Source organism: Schistocerca piceifrons, chromosome 2 (assembly GCF_021461385.2).
Source record: "Schistocerca piceifrons isolate TAMUIC-IGC-003096 chromosome 2, iqSchPice1.1, whole genome shotgun sequence".
Lineage (NCBI taxonomy): Eukaryota > Metazoa > Arthropoda > Insecta > Orthoptera > Acrididae > Schistocerca > Schistocerca piceifrons.
In genome coordinates, this window is record NC_060139.1 from 73,802,864 (window position 1) to 73,822,770 (window position 19,907).

Sequence of the window (19,907 nt, forward strand, 5' to 3'; positions counted from 1 at the left end):
AATTCAGCAACTGGATCTGTCAACTACCTACCACACTGAAGAGCCTGTCAACAGTGTACATGCTGTCAGTATGTATTCGACAACATCGATATCATTGTCCCCACTGTCTTTGGCTGGAATAATTTTCACAGCATGAGGTGTAACAAATGCATCACCCCAGCTCCAGCTCTCCCAATATCTGAAATGGCTCAGAGATGTAAATTGTCTCCCTCTGCAACAGAAGTAGATCCCGAGGTGTTACATAACTTCAGATATTTCAGTGTAAGTCAAGCAATGCATTACAGCAGGTTACTGTGATGGTCTTGAACATAATCAGTCCCCTTTCATTAGTCATATCCACACCCTCTTCGGATGATATATTGTGAATGTGGATGCATGGTAAGTGGCTGCACTCTCTGCAGCCCACTCTACAAGTGCCAGCAATTCATGAGAAATTTATGCAGTTTACCACTAATACAATTAATGGTGTGATAAGTGCAGTAACTTTCCGATAACTCATTAATTCACCACCAAGTGAATACAACACAGTGATACTGCCTTACAGTATACCGTCAACAATAGACAGCAGCAAGGTCCACATTTTCCAATCCAATCCCTTTCCCACCAACACTGCAAAGGTCACCGACAACATCACAATTACAAATTTTACGGTCATGAGCCATTGTTTATAGTAACTGCTAATTGTACTCAGTGGAAGCTGCCTTTCCCAGAAGAATGTAAAGCTGCTGTACAAGATGACTAATAATTCCTCTAGCAGTATAGAACAGTTTGCAGAGATTTACATGAATTCTGTCTATATGCATTTCTTGCATTAGTATTTTTAGTAACATATATCTGTATTCTATACAGTGATAATGCACTTTGTAATAAAAACTCCTGAGCATGTCAATGCACTGCATCACCAGTGATTCGTAAAGCAAGCTGAACTGGATTGGTATAACTTTACACAAAATCCTGTAGTTTCATCTTGTGACATAGTGGGGTAGATAGTGCGGAATCATCTACGTGCGCTTCAATTTGTAGACCTATGAAGGAGAGAATTGCATGGCCACAATCCAGTAACCTACATTTCATTGCACTTCTGCTTTGCCTCCTTCCCACCTCCCACTCACTCCCTCTCTACCCTGTTAAACCCCCAGAACACAATTTATTCTTTTATATCGCTCTGTTGCTCTTTGACATGGTACCCGTATTTAATAGTTGTTATTAATCCAACTCATTTAACAGTAAACATTAATTGTATACCATAAAAAATGTATACCATAAAAAAATTTAAAAAAAAACGAATAAGACCTTTTCCTGTAGGAAATTTAATGTATTTAAATTCTGCACTGGGAAACATTTTTGCTAGGAGCTGCAGTTTTCAAGTTATTCAATAACAGCATAAAAAAGTTGCCTTTAAACCATCCCTCAGTCCCAATCAAATGAACTTGATTAAAGCACCTATACCACCCCCACCCCCCCCCCCCATTTCGTTTAATGTGGAGGTGCTTTTCCAACATAGTTAGAGAGCCTCTGCAGTGCTGTTGAGTTTCGGGGGATACGAAGTGCGCTGAGGCATGAATGGGAATTTGGAGCCACTGTACCAGGGTGTCATAGTAGCTGCTGGATCTGCCTACTTGGCAGGAGACCTGAGTTCGAATCCAAGCCTTGGTACAAATTTTCATTTGTTGCTTCAGCTCATTTTTCATATTTATTTTAGTTCACTGACAGATTACAAATTTTACAGTAGACCTAATGACAACAGAAAGCATAATTGTTGGGGGGGGGGGGGGGGGGGGGGTGAACGCTTGATCAGTTGCACATGTCTTTGTTCTCCAAACAAACCTGAGAAACTTGAGTTGGATGCTGCTTTGCCATGAGATTCACATGTAGAAAAGTGAGATTATGAGAATAAAATATATTACAGCATCAGTATCTGATGCAAAAATGTAGCAGACTGCAGCTTACCCAAATATGAATTGCCTTCAGAAAGTTCCCACTCCCTCCAATCAAGGATCATTGAATTCTTCCTCTCAAACTTCCAAACTTTCTTGTTCAAATGTTATTTATTTGTAGCAGAATTAAAGCAAATGGCAAAACCTATCGAGTACACACATGAAACTTGTATCAACGTGGGCACACATTGGCTTTCAGTCTGTTACAGCAGGAGCTCTTACATTTGCTGCTGTTTCTTTAAAAGTGGTTCTGAAAATGGACGACAGAAGGCAGCATCTATCAAGGGACAGATTGTGAGACATACAGGGTGTGATTCAAAAGTTTCAAAATTTAACTCAGAACTAGAGATTTATTGGACATTTAAGTACAGCAGACTAAAATTCTTCAAAATATGATCCTTCAGCATCAACACAGCACTGCCAGCATATCTTCCACTGTCCGCAGCCCTTCTGGAAGGCCTCAGGCGTCATGCTGTCAAGGGCTCTCGTCGAAGCCTACTGGATGGTGTCGATGGAGTCTAATCGCTTCCCTATTAGGTCTGTCTTGATTTGGGGGGAAGAGGAAAAAGTCACTTGGAGCCAAGTCGGGGCTGTAGGGTGGCTGCGGCAGTGTTGTCACACTGAACTTGACCAAAACTTGGGTGGCGACGCACAACATGTGAGTGGGCGCGATGTCGTGGTGGAGAATCCAATCGTCCTTGATCACCGGGCGGACACTGCAAACTCGATCCCTCAAGCAGCGGAGCACTCACACTAAGACGACGGTCATTGTTTAAAGGTTCCCGCACACTCTCCACATTTTGATCCATTCGGCTTGATGATGGCCTCCCAGAGCGGTCATCGTCTTCAACATTCCTGCGGCCATTTTTGAAACGTTTGTGCCACATGAAAACCGTTGCACGGGACATGGCTTCTTTCTTAAAGGCCTCTTGAATCATACTGAGAGTCTCCATGGCGGTTTTGTTCGGTTGCACACTAAACTTAATTGCATAATGCTGCTCCACTAGGTCAATGACATGCACTCATGCTGCAAGCGATGCGCACCCTTCGGAGTTACGGAGGCAACTGCCACAGCGTCAGTTCGCTCCCTGAGACCCCCCACTACTTCTCCCACCCAGCGGATCCAGTCCACGCACGCTCCCCTACTCAGAAATGAATCAGTCGTGAAACTTCTGAATCATACCTTGTATGTGTTATGTTCTGCCCACTCGTATAATATAGGGTGTCTAGGCAGCTGTTTTCTTTGATAGATAGACAACAATTCAAGCAGATCGTATTAATGGTTTTTATCACAGTAAAATAAATTGACAATACTTAACTTTTCATATTTACGAAGATGGGTCGCAAGCAAATGGTGACAAGCAAATAATCAGTGTCCTTCAATATATACAATTTCCATGCAAGCAAATAATGCAGTTTACAAGTTGCTGCTATAGTGTTTATATCCCATCTTGTCTTCTAGTGCGGCTGTGGCTAGGCAGAGTGGCATTAAATTCTCTTCATATAGGGGCTGCTTCTGTTGTGGTGTCGTTCTAGTCAGCATACTATTGGCTGACGCCTCTCAGCCTTCTCTGCTGTAACGTTTCAGGCCAATGTGCAAGCGCTTGATGTTATGGCGGAACAATATGAACATTGTTCTAGCATGAAATGAGTCAAGTTTTCGAGCGATAGATGCCACACGCTCCATGAAAATCACGACCTGGGATATGCTCGGGCAGGGTTTTTCAAACACGGCATTATGCCCCAAGTTGTGATCAGGCTTGCTTGCCAAAATGTTAACAGATTTGTTTTGCGTGCCACAAATTATGTAAGTGAATAGAGGTCAGAAATTTCAGTGTAAGAATCCTCTGCTCATTAAGTAGAGACCTGTATGAACATGAATTAACACCACATATGATCTAGGCTTGCCTGATAAAAATATTTTCTTGCCTTACCTACACTGGTTCAGGGTACAATTCAACATGATATCAAGGAATGGAGGTATGTTAAATGAAGTTTTATTGTATCACTGATGTTGACTGTGGACAATATTCTAAAAGTCGAAGTAGGGGTATTCACCTTCTGCTGATATTTGTGAAATTTTCTTCACTAATCATATCCCCATTATAACTATGTCGATGACCAGTACATCTACAGTTGTTTGTGAGAAACGAGAAGTGTTGTGTTTTTTGGTAAGATCAGCATATTAGCTGGTGACTCAAACGCTGCTTCTCTCCAGACCTGAATCTGTAGTAGTTATGTTCCTCAGCCTTGAAGTTGATTTGAACACTGCTGATCTTTACTTGGCATGGTCAACTGGAGGTAGTATACCCTCTCCTTCTGTTTGCCTTATGAACTGTCTAGCCAGCCAGTTCTAGGAAGACATACAGTTTTACCTGGACCTTGAACGACAGTGCAACTTGTTTTTTCAGATTATCTTGCTAGAAATGAAACAAGTGATAAGTGATGGAAAAAAATTGTAGGACTAACTGAAGATCATATCACAGACTTTTTGTATTAATAGTTTGATGGTTATTCACTTAGTCATAGAGCCACATTCATCTCCACTTTTTCTGCACAGCACTGTAACACGTGTTTGTTACAAAATTTTGAAGCATTGGTCTGTCCGTATGAAATGTTATCTGTGGCAGAAATTGCAACTCCTCTCATTCACGAAGGACAAATGGAAAAGAAAAACTGGCAAATGTGTATCATTATATGGGAAGTCACCAGCCAGAAATAAAATATTTAAATGACGAAATGTCACTGACCAGAAATTTTCTGTAACCAGTAATTTTATAAAATTAGCAATTATTTAATATGGTGTAAGCAGAAAGTAAGACCATAAAGCGTGAAAAAGTGTATAGGGGTTTTTATCCAGTAGTGCACATCAAATAATTGATAATATACAGAAAGTAATGTTACACATTTCCATCAGTTTACATAAGAAATTTTCTTTTGATTTGGATCACTGCTCATTTTATGTGTATATGATCTTCCACCTTATATTGACAAAATAGCTTTCTTTCTCTTCTCTCCAGGGTATTTGCTTTATTGTAAAACTTTCCATGCAGATTAAGAGATGAACCCACTTTCAGGAGAATGGTGATTGAAATCTTCGGCCAACCATCCAGATGTAGGTTTTCCATGTTTTCCCTAAATCTCTTTAGGCAAATACCAGGATAGTTCTGTTGTAAATGTCATGACCAATTTCCATCTCCATCCTTTCCAAATCTGAGCTTGGGCTCCATATCTAATCAACAATTTGCCATTGGACTCCATTTTCCCATTGCAAGTAATGTGTGCATTCCCATAAGTCAGAGCTGTGCTGCTGTTAGTGTATCTATAGTTATAGTTTCACCATAGTTAAACCTCTGTGCTGATCACTTTTATGTTCAGCTCTTTTTTATTATTCGTACAGATAGACTACATTACTTCTGGCATCAAATAAATGTAACAAGATAGTCCTTTACTGTCACATTCCTAGTGTGTGAACTGTTCATGTAGATGTGCAGTTACATTTATAAGTAACCACAGATTGAAGGAAACAAGGCCATGCTCCATTGACATTGGTCACATATTTCACCAAATTCTTTATGCCTATAAGGCTAGTTTACCATGGATAGGGCTGTCTGGAATACTATTTTTGTGTATGAGCTGCTGGAAAATTGATATTGAAAACCTGTTTGTAGAATATGGAAGAAACCTCTCATTGTGTTTTAGATGCAAGGTACACCCCACTACAATGGCACCCACAGACACTTTCAATGAAACCCATACTCCGTATCGGGGCATTCCATCAGTCATTAAAACTGGGTAATATTTCCTGAAATCCTTCTCAGATCATCTATTGAAACAAAAATATGAATACAACTTGTGAAGAAAAACATTGCTTAAATATTGCAGCAAATGGAAAAGGAAGACAACGAGAAATGACACAGAAGTAAGACAGACTATCCTGAGCTATCTTGGGCATGCCAAATTGTTCACAAAATACTGTCTTGATGTAACTCTTGTACCTTTCTTTCATTTTGTTTCTCACTATGTATTGGGTATTTTTCCATCTGCTGTTTGTCTAAGTTTCATATGTGGCATGTAAAAGAAGTTTGTAACAATTTCTGTGCAGTTTAGTAAGCTGTTGCTCTGCTCCTCTTAGACAGGCCTGTGTTGATTGTACCACTACTTTCTTCACTAAAGTGGTAGGAAATGCTGTAGTAGTGCAAGTGTGTAATTGTCATAGATACACTCATGGCCCCTTCTCTGTAACATATGCTTCATCTGATTGTAGTTAATGCCCAGTGGTGTGCAGTTAAGACCTGAGTAGTGAAGCAGATTGTCTCTGAGACAGTTTAGAATTCATTTGTAATATACAGTCAGGAGGAACTTCTTGATAAGAATTTGTAATGAATACAATGCACGCATCATCTCTCCAACTTCAGGGTGTCCACCTTACCCTCAGTGACTCCTTTAGCTATCAGCGTGCCATTTCCCAGAAATCATTCCACCAACAGACAAGAAGTCCAACCCAGCCAGACAGTGCAATGTTTGTTCCCACTCAAGAGAAAGTGACAGGATACATGTAAGGAATGAAACACAATACTGTTGTGAATCTGGATTATCATTTTTAAAATTCTTGTCTACAATAAAACCTACAACAACACTCTGTTCCTTTGTATGCAACACCTTGCTTCAGAAAACATCCCACAGGAAAAAAGTCATAACATACAAGCCTAAATTTGAACAGAGATCAGAATATATTTCTGAAAGGCATACAAAACATTGTAAAATACGTAGAAGTTTTCAAACACTTCTTTTTCTGAAAGTGTTCAGGTAAGGGGTTCATGTCATGCTAATAACAGTATTATTAGAAGCAGAACACATGCTGAGATAGGGTGAGGATGAGGAAGGAGATAAGGAGTGAACTTGTCAAAGGATTAGTTTGCTTTAATTGATTTAGGAAAACAATGGGCAACCTAAATGTGGATGACTAGATGCAATTTTGAACCACATTCTTCCTGGATGTAAGTCCATTGGCTTAACAGTTGTCGCTTCACTTAGTGGGAATGATGAGGTTATGATAGTGATCAATTGATGTGGAACATAATATGTGTGTGTAATAAATGAATGAATTATGGGGGTTAATCTTGTTAGTGATATACACAGTTGTTGCTGGAATTCCCACTAACAGTTCAGAAAAGAACATTTACACTTTTAACAGGAGCAAAGATTTAGCTGGTTCAAAGTTTGATGTAGCATGATTGACGTCTTATGATGTATAAGAAATCTTGTATATAGTAGCAGTGGCTGCAAAAGATGACTATTAAGAACTTGGGACAGGGGGTGGGGAAATCCTTAATTAAATGAAGGTGAGAATTAAGAGAACCATCTAGAATAGATCCTGATGTCCATTCCAGATAATCAAGCTGTGTATCTATTAGTAGGTGTAACAATTTTGATTGATTGCTTTATGATTGGGCTCCTTATCAACCTGCACTGCAGACAGAGTAATGAGAGTAATTATACATTGCCCTGCAGATTAGACTTGAATGCATAATGAGTCATAAAAATAAGACTGACTCTTAAACAGTGATAGTGATTGATGATGGCTTCACTACCTTTCATCCCGGCGCAGAGATTGTAGTGAGCATAATTCTGCCAAGATTAAGCATGGTTCACAAGTCTCAAAATCTTCAGCCCTTGGCCTGGTATGAAAAGTAGGATCATCGGATGCTCTGCCACCACATGAAAGTTTGTGAGACATTTATATTCAAGCCTGGATGAAAGAACATTGTTGTAGTGGACTGAGGGAAATCAAGCAACAGATGTAGGCTGTGGGGCATGACTATCTACTTCCGTGCCCCCACATTGCTGCAGAAATTTTGGGTCAATAACCAGAAATAATACAGAGCACAAGAGCGTAACTCACCTATATCTTTTAATTTAGGAACAGTAAATTGTAGAAACCTGACGACAGAATAATCAGTTGCATTAAAGCACCCACTTCCAGGACATGGAGAAGCTCAGTACCCCTGGATCAAATCCTCCTTGTGAATTAACAACAGGGATTGTTGTGCCGGCCAGCCTGGATTTGATTAGGCAATTTTCCACATCCACTTAAATAAATATTGTACTGGCTTCCAAGTCCCATCGCAGTTACAAAATATGCAAACACTTGGAAAAATGATGTCACATTTGACCGTGCGAAATGCACTACATGCAGACAGGAGGAGTAACAGATTCCTTCCCGAGGGGTGCTGGTAGTAGCTTTAAAGTGCATTTGTGAGTCGCAACTCCATCATAATAATGGCCCATATACAGGCATGGTTGGTTCTCCATGAAGTCAGGGAAGTATTGTACAAGTCCTGGGCCAGCATTTATTGGATATAGGGCAGCAGGATGGATTGAAATTGGAGAAACTTAGGCTCCAAAGATAGTTTATTGTTGTCAAATTATACACATTTAAAAATGAGATCTAATAGAGTTGTCAGTAGTGTGATAATAAAACCAAGATAAAGTAGAATCGCTCCACTGATCAAGGAGATGAAGGCAGTGTGTTGTTGTAGGTTTTATTGTAGACAAGAATTTTAAAAATGATAATGCAGATATAAGGAATCTGGCAGAATAGCAGGGCTTGTTTTAAAAGTAAACAAAAGGTATCACCTGAAAATCATTAAAGTGCATTCCTTGGCGTGCACATACTCAGGTGAAGAAGTGGAAAGCTTCTGTGAAAAGACAATGAAATTGATGAAACTGCAAATTTGGCTGAAAAATAATAATGTGAATTTTTGTGCAAATGTTGGGCACAAACCGAAGTATAATTCTTCAGTGTGAAACTTAATTCAGTGTAGTCCTGAGTATTCATGTGTAGATTACTTGTGCATAAAAAAGTGCAATACTTTTCTCTTTCGAACAGCAACTTAAACAACCCGCCATTTAAAATACTACCATTATAATAACAGAGACAATTTCCATTGTTTTCAGTCAACCTGTACCACGTAAATCAGAACCAAATTCAGTTTTCTGATGTTAATCAATGTGTAACAGCCAACAAAGCAATTTAAAAGATATTTATAAAAGAATGGCGGAGAAATGAAAGAAAGATGTGTTGACATTAAAACAAAAATTAGAATTAACTGAAAGATTTGAGAAGGGGAAAACTGCATGCAAATCTAAGTGCTGATTATGTTATGGCAGTGCAGACTGTTTAGGAGATTTATAAGAATAAGCAGAAAATCTAGTATTTTGTCAGCAAATGTGATTGTAATTCTGGACTACCTGCCCGAAAAAGCATGATGAGATTGCTTTGAACACTGAAGTTTGTGCTCCTGGATACAAGTCATCTAAAGAAAGCATAGCAATTTTGAGCACTGCCAATGCTTCTGGAAACCACAAAGTGAAATTACTAGCGATCAGAATATGAGAAAAGTTTAAAAAGCATTCAAGGATGTTGCAGCTAGGGATCTCCCTGTGCATTATTACAACCAATTAGGAGCATGAACAGATAGTGAAATTTTCAAAAACTGGTTCCACACACATTTTGTACTGTGATTTCTAGAAGAGAAAGGACTGCCACAGAAGGCTGTTCTGTTTCTTGGCAATGCCCTTCACATCTCAGTGAGAGGATTCTTGTATCTGATGATGGTCTGATCATAACAAAGTTTTTATCTGGTAACATGACTGCCATTATATAGCCAGTGGACCAGGATTAATTATATAGGGTAAAACAGCACTACCGAGCTGGTACCGAGAATGCTAGTTGAAGAGGATGATTTGGTGGCGTTCTGGAAAAAGTTAACAATTCTAGATGCCGAGTACAGGATTTCTAATGTCTGACGGGAAGTCAAGCCACATACACTAATTAGTTTATCATGGAGGAAAATTCTTCTAGACATAGAAGAAATTGATTTTCAAGGTTTCAGTGATGAAGAAATAACAACTACACAAATAATGAATCTTACAAAGGATTTAAATGGTTTTGAAGATGTCAAAGCAAGTTTGAATAAGTGACTGAAGATTTATGCATGTGATGCTGAAAATGTGGCCCCTGCTTCACAACAACACAGAGAAGAGGACAGTGACTGTGAAGTGGAGATGAAGACAGTGACCTTGTCAGTCATTTTACCACATTGTAATCTGCCGATGCTCTTATAGATTGCATGGGGCAAAGTGGGTTTCAATACAGTAACATTTTTGCTGCAAGAAAAATTTGAAATGCTTTGCGAAAAAATATCAAGTCCCCTCAGAAACGGACCGACATTAGAGACTATTTTAGCAATGAACAGGTCTACAGAAGCTATGCACGGAATTTGGATAAATTTTCAGACAGAGAATACATGTTTGAAAATATTCTGATGATTCTTTTCTTCTTCTTTTTTTTCCTTTTTTTTCTTTCTTTCAGTTACTCATACATCTTCTCCCAAAATTACTCTGAATAATTGGGAGGATACAGTATATTATACTAGAAATAATGTTGTCTGTAACTGGTAAAACTTCCAAGACAGCAAATATGTTTGTCCTAAATACATGCTTCCAGAAGAAAACAAGCAGAAAATGTACTTGACATGGACGATATGGAACCAATAATGAAGCTGACTATATTTTATCAAACATCTAGGAAATAAATCCCACTTCTGATTTATAAGATCCAGAGTCAAATTAGACAGACATCTAGAAAGAAACAGCTCATAATGCAGGAATTCAAGAGTGTGTACTTGGACTATGAGAATTCACTGTAATTAGGGACGTGAATGAAACTAAACAAGAAGTCCAACATCTTCTCATCTTCTAATATGAAGATCATTCTGTCATTGGCAATTATTTAACAAAGACATGCCAACAGCAAAAATTATTACAGCCATAATGATGACAGAAAAAGAACATCTAAATGGAAAAATCTGAATTACACAAAGTCATTTGGAAATTCTGCTAGAGGATGTGATAGGTTTCAGTAAAAATTTGGCACAAGAAACACATGAGCACATGAACACAAGGACAGGAAGAAAACAAAACAGAATCTTGTGTTGGTAGGACAACACATGCCATACATTAAGATGGCAGAGAGAAAATGGTACAAGGAAAGATATTTTTAAATGTTTGTATAGGTGGAAATGATGATAATGTTTCAGTAGTAATGATTGAAACTGAAGGAAATATTGTAAAGTTGCTTACTGAATCTTTGTGAAACACGACAATTTATCAAAATTGTAACAATGCTGAATTGTATTTCACAAGAGGGGGACAGACCAAACAAGATCAGTCTCCTGCCTGTAATATAAAAAAAATATTCATTAATCATTACCACCTGCATGAAAAAGTTTTTGATGTTTTACTAAACAAAAGAATAAGACATTATAGTATGAAGTAGTGAATATGAGTGAAGATTTTGTGTAGATTTTGAGTAACCTTTTGAGACATTTTCACAGCTCAAATGAGACAAGTGTATGTGAATATAGTGAAATATATATACAACAGTACTACAGCTTCCATAAACTTCATCAAGATAACTATTATTAGCAGTTCTTGGGGAAGCTTTCAGATCCTGAAACGGAGAAAAGCAACCCAGGAAACATGTTAATTGTATTGTACCTGAACCACCCACAGTCCTGTCACACAGCAATGATACATCGACTTCGTGTGCAAGCCATTCCAAAACTGAAGGCCAATCAGTGTGCAGTTGAGAAAAGCATGTTGGGAATTACTAGAGTTGCATGCAGTTAAATAGTTTTGTAGGTGATATATTTTGTGCAAATAGTGATGGAAAATATTTTATGATGGTACCACTGTGTGCTTTGTCTCTGTCCTATGCCACAAGCTCAAGCTTACACCGGTAACTGGTAATCCTGGCTTTGTGTTCTTGGAAAACTGTTTTTGTTCAGTGTTAATGTAATACTTGCTGTATTTGTTTTGTGCCCTCCCATAATGAACAATAGCTAAGTAACCTTGCCGTACCCAAAGAAACACAAAACTCAATGCAAAATGTTCTATGCACATCTAAAGCAGATGTTACATAGATGTGGCAAAATGATGCTGGTGGCTACTACATCACACGGGAATTACTAGAGTTGCATGCAGTTAAATAGTTTTGTAGGTGATATATTTTGTGCAAATAGTGATGGAAAATATTTTATGATGGTACCACTGTGTGCTTTGTCTCTGTCCTATGCCACAAGCTCAAGCTTACACCGGTAACTGGTAATCCTGGCTTTGTGTTCTTGGAAAACTGTTTTTGTTCAGTGTTAATGTAATACTTGCTGTATTTGTTTTGTGCCCTCCCATAATGAACAATAGCTAAGTAACCTTGCCGTACCCAAAGAAACACAAAACTCAATGCAAAATGTTCTATGCACATCTAAAGCAGATGTTACATAGATGTGGCAAAATGATGCTGGTGGCTACTACATCACACGGGACACTGTCCCATGCTATTGTGCATCACCCCACCAGCACACTTACACACCTCTCTAGCAGAGACAGGGAGACAAATGATGAACCAGAGTGTAGGACATAATTATTACTGAAATGAAGAGGCGAATTGATGGGGTCACTGGTCCAAGGAAGTACTTTGCTGGGTTTCAACAAATAAGGACAGATCAAGGCAACAACCTAATAGAAGGTGGATGGATAACATTATAAAATACACTGGATAACATGGATGTATATAGCTGAAACTGTAATGCATGAAGGAGGCCTGTGGGCAACAGTGGATGTCGAATGTTTGCTACTGATGAAGGTGGTAGCAGTCAGTCAATTGCAAATTTTTGTTCACCTATACCTTGACCTTATATTTCGTAAAATAAATCCTATCATACAGAGATGCAAGTGAAACAAAATTTTTCACAATTATGCAGGTATTTTTTCTAGCACGAAGGTAATAACATTTATTCTCCTCCTCCTCCCCCTCCCTGACCTTACTCCTATCTTCACAGAGTTGGCATGTTACTCTGGTTTTGGCAGTGTTAGTGGTCGAGGGTGACTGGATGCCCTTCCTGTCACCACATCTCCCCCACCCCTCCCCCCCCCACCCACCCACCCCCCACCCACCCCTTCCAGAGAGAATTTTTGTACACTATCTAACTACATTGATTGTTATACTATATGAAAGTGTGAAAATGTTTTCAAAGTGCTTGTGAATTGTGTAACCGAGGCCAGACATGGGAACCAGCGTTGTATTCACCTAGTCATATGTGGAAACCGCTTATATACCACAGGTCCTCATGTCCAATCTGCTGGACAGGATTCAGTTCTGGGCCAGTGCAACTCACTGAATCTCAAAAAGCATGCTAACACGTACTGGTATCCAGACGGGTGAAAGCAATAACATTTAACGTAGCTATTTTCATAGGGTAGGATAGGAGTAGATTATGACGATTCTAATGAATTAATTTTGGTTCTTTGTTGTGAAAAGGATAATTGCTACTCACCATATGGTGAATATGCCGAGTCTTAGAGAGGCACAATGAAAAGACTATCATAAAATAAGCTTTCATTTAATAAGGTCTTCAACTGAAATAAATCACACACACGTGCACGCAAACTCACACATGACCGTGGTCTCTGGCTGCTGAGGCCAGTGTGGCCTCCGCTGCCGGAGACTGTGGTCATGTGTGTGTTAGTTGCGTGTGTGTGTGTGTGTGTGTGTGTGTGTGTGTGTGTGTGTGTGTGTGTGTGTGTGTTGTCTATTTCCGATGAAGGCCTTGTTGGCCGAAAGCTTATTTTCTGACCGTCGTTTTGTCATTGTGCCTATCTGCGACTCAGCATCTCTGCTATATGGTGAGTAGCAACTATTCTTTTTGTAATATCGTCATTATTTCATCCTGGATTTTCCAATGTTTTATTATGGTTCCTTAAGCATATGCTGCGAATATATTGTGATCATGGTTGAAATGTTTAATGTTTCATGGCACTGCACCATCACCACCAACCCCACCTCGATCTCAGCATTTCATTATGATGTACGTGATGCACAAATCTGTTGCGTGTGTGGAGACCTGCATATGCTTACGATGGCCTCATATAGTTGAGACCTCATATTAATGTGAAAGTCGTCACTAATTTTCACATCATTTTTTCTCCATATGGAATTTAGCTTGCTTATTTAGCAAATAAAATGGCCTGAATTATTACGGATACCATTCTCCCACTACAAAGACATATGAAGAGGTTGTTTCTCCCCAGCATGAGAGATTTTATGGACTTTTGGAAATAGGGACAATCTGTAGCAATAGTCAAATATATTCACAGGAATACCACTGCAGAAAATCAAATCCCCCCCCTCATGGGGCCCACAGTCCCTTTTGTGGGTACGCGTGTGGTGTGAACGGGACCCCGAGCTATTGCAGTCTCCTTCCTTTTTCCAGGCTGCATTATTGTCCCTGTTCCTCTCCTTCCCTGTCCTTGCTCCTTTCTTCCTTCCCCCTCCCTTCCCTCTTGGTGGACTTCCTTATATTGACCTGGCTATCCTCCCGGCTTTGTTTTTGGTATGTGCTATTGTTTAGTTTGCTGTTTCCATCTCCTCTTTGGCGTTCTTGGTACCCTTGGGGTTTGAGCTCCATTTCCAAAGTTTTCCGTTCGGTCTGAGCCATTTGGGGATGAAGTCCCAACCTAGTTTCCATGGGGAAGGCTCCTCTCTCCTTCACCTCCCTTTTCCTCTTGCAACCTGGTCCCCTTCCTGCTAGGTCACCAGCACAGTAGCCAGTCCATGTGGTGGGGCTGTTAAGTACCCACTTGGCTGAGCCCCCTGACAACACAGGGATCACACTGCTAGTATCTGAGCTGTTAATGCTTTGTGTATGCCAAGGAATCAATGCTCATCACTTTGGGGCATCAGAACTCCTAGCAATGGCCGCCGTGCCAGATGGCCCTTGCTGTGGCTGGGTGGCATCCACAGGGCGAGCCCCTGGTCGGAGTGGGTGGTACGAGGGCAGACACCTTGCACATGAAGCGACAAAAGTGTCAACATCCTTGCCATTCTGTGGCCGTCTCTAAGAGTGATAGAATACATGAAACTCCTGATCCTTTGACCTTCCCCTCCCTGACCATCTTCGCCAGCTTGGGTTGAAACCTTTCCCTCGGTACCTGGTTTGTACCAGGACATATGGCGAAAATTTTGCCATGACCAAGCATTTGTTTTTCATGGAGATGATTGAAGATAAGCATGGCGAAGTGGAATCCTTGAGTAAAATGTGGTCCTGTTCTTTGCTCATAAAGACATTCTCTGCTGCCCAATCTGAAGCTGTGCGTGCTTGTGACCATCTTGGTGATATCGCAGTCTCTGTCGCACCCCACCAATCTTTGAACTCAGTACAGGGCATCATTGTCCACCGGGATCTTTTTCTCCAGACTGATGAGGAGCTCCGTGCAAACCTCAAGCGGTGAGGAGTCTGATTTATCTGCCGTGTGCAATGAAGCTCTAAAAACAATCGCACTGATACAGGCGCCTTTATCCTGGCCTTCGAGGGGGATACCCTCCCAGAGAACGTCAAGGTGATGGTGTAGTGGTGTGATGTAAAACTTTACATTCCACCACCGATGAGATGCTTTAAATGCTTACAGTTTGGACACGCCTTCCCGCTGCAGCTATGATACCCTGTGCGGTGACTGTGCCCTACCTCCCCCCCCCCCCCCTCCCACCCCCCTCCATGAGGGGAGTGCGTGTGATCCTCCACCAGTGTGCGTAAATTGTAATGCACAGCATCCTCAATGCTCGCCAGCATTCCTAGTGTATGTGAAAGAACAACAGATTGAAGTGTACAAGACCTTAGCTTGACTTACCTACACTGAGGCTTGTCGAAAGTATGACCAGCTCCATCCCGTGCCTATAACATCTACTTTTGCTTCAGTTACATCCATTCCCCCTCCTACCCTCTCCTCTTCCCAGCCCCGCCCCATGCGCCCCACACCTTCCTCCTCACCCTCCACCTCCCACTCCCCTTCCCCCTCCCCATCAGTACCCATACCCTTTGCTTCGGGTGCTGCTCCCCCTCCCCCACCGGAGAAGCACTCTCCTCCTTCGGCAGCTGCCGGTGCTGGAGCTCCTTCCCGGGACTCCTCTTCTCGGCACCCCCCTGAAAGGCGATCTGCAGCTCCACATCGGCCCTGTGATCCCGGCCGGTGGACGCCAAGATTGCCAGGTGTAATCCCGTGCCCGACCTCACTGCAGTCTGCCCTTCTCTTCCTTCACAAGAGAAGAAGCAGAAACACAAGAAAAAGGGCTAGGCCCCTCCCGTACCCCCTGAGGTGCCGCCTTCCTCTCCTCTGGCCAATGAACCAACTGAATCTGATCCCACCTATATGGACATTACCCCATGCTTATCGATGACAGATGGCGACTCGACGGTGTGACTGGCTCCGGTCCATTCGCTTCCCCTTTGGACACCAGCTTGAGAGTTCTCCAGTGGAATTGTAATAGATATTTGTGTCACCTCCCCAAGTTGCAACCCCTTCTTTCCTCCTACTCTGCTGCTTGTATTGCTCTCCAGGAGACCCATTTTGTCACCCACACTTTGTGGGTTCCACACTTTCTGTCTGAACCAAATTGGCCCCTTGCGGGCTTCTGGTTGTGTTTGTACCTTGGTCCACAAGGACAGTGTTAGTAAATGGGTTCCCCTCCATACCACTCTGGAAGCAATTGCTGTCAGGGTCCATATGGCCACTCCAATCGCAATCTGTAATCTCTACCTCCCGCCTGGCTGACCGCCCACATCCCTTGCCCTAACCACCCTTCTTCAACAACTGTCTCCTCCCTTCTTGCGTCTAGGGGATTTTAATGCCCACAACCCTCTTTGGGGTAGTCACAGGACTACTGCTCTGGGCAGGACAGTTGAAATGTTCTGGCAGGGCTTGACCTCTGTCTACTAAACACCGCCCTGACCTCTCCATCTACAGTCCCGGCCTTGTTCCCTCCATTCAATGAGGTGTCCACGATGACTTATCTGACAGCGATCATTACCAGATTGTTTTGACCTTCCTTCAGTGTATCTCGCTCTGTCACCCCCCAGGTGGGTCTTCTCTAAAGCCAATTGGGGTGCCTTCTCCTCTGCTACCATCCCCCCTGTGCTACCACACAGCAGTATTGATGAGTCTACACAGACTTTGACTGCTGCCATTCTTTCCGCAGCTGTCTCAGCCATACCTTCTTCCTCAGGTTCCTCCCTTTCGGAAGATGATCCCTTGGTGGACCCCAAAAATTGCTGTGGCCATAAAAGACCGATGCCGTGCTCTTCAACACTTCAAGTGGCACCCTTCTACTACTCTTCTTCTGGTCTTTAAACGACTCCGCACCTGGGCCCACTACCTACTCAAATTTCAGAAACGGATTTGCTGGAAACGATATATGGCCGCCATAAGACCGCACACCTCCTCTTCACAAGTCTGGGCGAAACTCGGGCAAATTTTTGGCCATCGTCCTCCCACCGGTGTTGGAGGAATTTCTGTATGTGGTGTTGTCCTTACCCATCCGGACTTTGTCGCAGAACATTTCGCTCAACACTTTGCCCAAGCCTCTGCATCTACTTACACCTGCTCACACCTATGTGAGACACACGTTCCTCTTCCTGAAAGAGCGCTCAGAATGACTGTCTTTGTCTTTCATTTCTCGCTGCTTGGAGCCTTATAATGCGCCATTTAGTGAGAGGGAATTTGCCAGTGCTCTCACCCTTTGTCCCGACATGGCTCCTGGACCAGATTGGATACATGTCCAAAAGGTCCAACACTTATTGGTGGCTGGCCACTGTCGTATACTGATCCTTTTCAACTGTCTGTGGAGTGAGGGGGTATTTCCTACCCAGTGGCAGGAAAGCACTGTTATTCCGGTGTTGAGGCCTGGGAAGCCACCTCTTCAGTTGGATATAACTACTGTCCAATTAGCCTTACCAACACCCTCTGCAAGCTCTTTGAATGCCTGGTGAGTCAGTGGCTGTTTTGGATCTTTGAATCCCGCGACCTTTTGTCATCGATTCAAGGTGGTTTTCGCTGTGGCCACTCTATGGTTTATAACTTTGTCCGCCTGGAGTCTGCCATTAATGGACTGGTGGCAGCTGCTGGGCCGACAGTGTCCCCCTCTTTGTACGCCGAAAATTTTTGTATCTATGTCACTTCCTCTGTCATGGGCGCTGCAGAACGTCGTCTACAGGGGGCAATCTACTGGGTGCAATCTTGGGCTCTCTCCCATGGTTTTCAGTTTTCGGTAGCCAAGTCGTGTGTCACGCATTTCTGTCGTCACCACACAGTCCATCCCCATACGGACCTGTTCCTCGATGGCCAATCCTGGGGTGCAGACTGCTCTATTCTACTGCGATTGTACAAAGCACTGATCCAGTCTCATTTAGCTTACGGGAGTCCTGTCTATGGTTCTGCGTCACCTTCGACATTGCAGATACTAGAACCCATCCACCATTGTGGGGTACGACTTGCGACTGGTGCCATCTGGACTAGCCCCGTGATTAGCCCTCTCGCAGAGGTGGGGATTCCACCGCTGTGAGTTTTGCGCCAACAACAGCTGATGTCTTACGGGCTCCGCATTCGCTGCACCCCAAAGCACCTTAATTATGGTCTCCTTTATCCAAATACGATGTGGGCTTACCATGGATGCCGCATTCAGTCACCTTTTTTTAGTTCCAGCACTTCCCTTTACCGCCTCTTTTCTCTGCTCGCGCACATACCCCTCCGTGGTGTGTCTCTCAGCCACAGCTTTATCTTGATCTCCATCAATTCAAAGGATTCTGTCCATCTGGAGGCTCTTCACCTCCAGTTCTACTGTCTCCTCAGTTCATTCCCGGGTTCAGAAGTGATTTCTAGTGATGGCTCCATCGTGGTTGCTGGTCACACTAGTTACGCTTACACCTTTGCGAGACACACGGAACTTACTTCCTTGCCAGATGGCTTAGTGTTTTTACTGCAGAATTGGTAGCCAGCTTGCATGCACTGGACTGTATCCACTTCTGATCAGGACTGTCCTTCACTATCTGTAGTGACTCCTTGAGTAGTTTGCAAGCTACCGCCCAGTGCTTCCCTCGCCACCCGTTCGTCATAGCTGTCCAGGACTCTCTTTCTCTCCCGGATCAACGTGGATATTCAGTAGTTTTTATTTGGACACCAGGCCATGTTGGGATCCCTGGCAATGAACTTGCCGATTGACTGGCTTAATTGGCTACTAACAGGCCTTCTCTTGCTATTGTCATTCCGGAAATAGACCTTCGTTAGGCATTGTGGCTCCAGGCTTTGGGACTTTGGAGTGCAGAATGGCACACTCTTTCTTCGCTGAACAAGCTCAGGGAGATAGAGGATTCTACAACTATGTGGCAGTCCTCCTTATGGGCCTCTCGTAAGGCCTCTGTCGTCCTTTGCCGGCTCCACATAGGCCATACTTGGATGACTCACAGTTATTTCCTCCATCGTGAGGACCCCCCTCTTTGTCGTTGTGGATCGCTGTTGGCTATGGTTCACCTCTTACTGCATTGTCCCAACTTAACTGCCCTGTAATGGACTCTTAGCTTTCCTGACTCGCTACCCGTGGCATTAGCTGACAATTCCTCAGCGGCTGATCTCGTTTCATGGTTTCTTTGTGATGAGGGTTTTTATCGCGTTATTTGAGGGTGTTACCTTCAAACTTATCGGTGGGTGGAGGGGAAGGCAGGCCGTCTTGTTCTCCCCTTCGCCCCAATTGGACTGGCTTCGACTGGGCCTGGTGGTTCACTCCCGCCCTCTGCCTTCCCACTCATTTCCTTATGGGGTCTGTTTTATCTTGAGTGTCTATCTTGTCTACCTGCGCTTCTTCCTTTATGCTCCTGTCGTTTGTCACTTTCTTTCTCTCCTCTGTTCTTCTGCCTTCTTCCTTCCTTCTCTGTCAATCATTTGTAATTTTATGGCCATTGTAGTTCCCTCTTATAGTGTGAGATTTTATCAGTTTTAGTTATACCAAGGTCGGAGGGACTGACGACAGCATTGTGTGATCCCTTCTCCAATTCAACCAACCAAATTCTGGCCGCATGTAAC

At 42.5% G+C, this 19,907-nt stretch overlaps 1 protein-coding gene across 1 annotated transcript in view; it reads left to right on the top strand.

Moving 5' to 3' along the window:
• LOC124774894 (phosphatase Herzog) overlaps nt 1-19,907 on the top strand; it is a 61,830-nt gene that overhangs the window by 35,227 nt on the left and 6,696 nt on the right. The window lies entirely within an intron of this gene.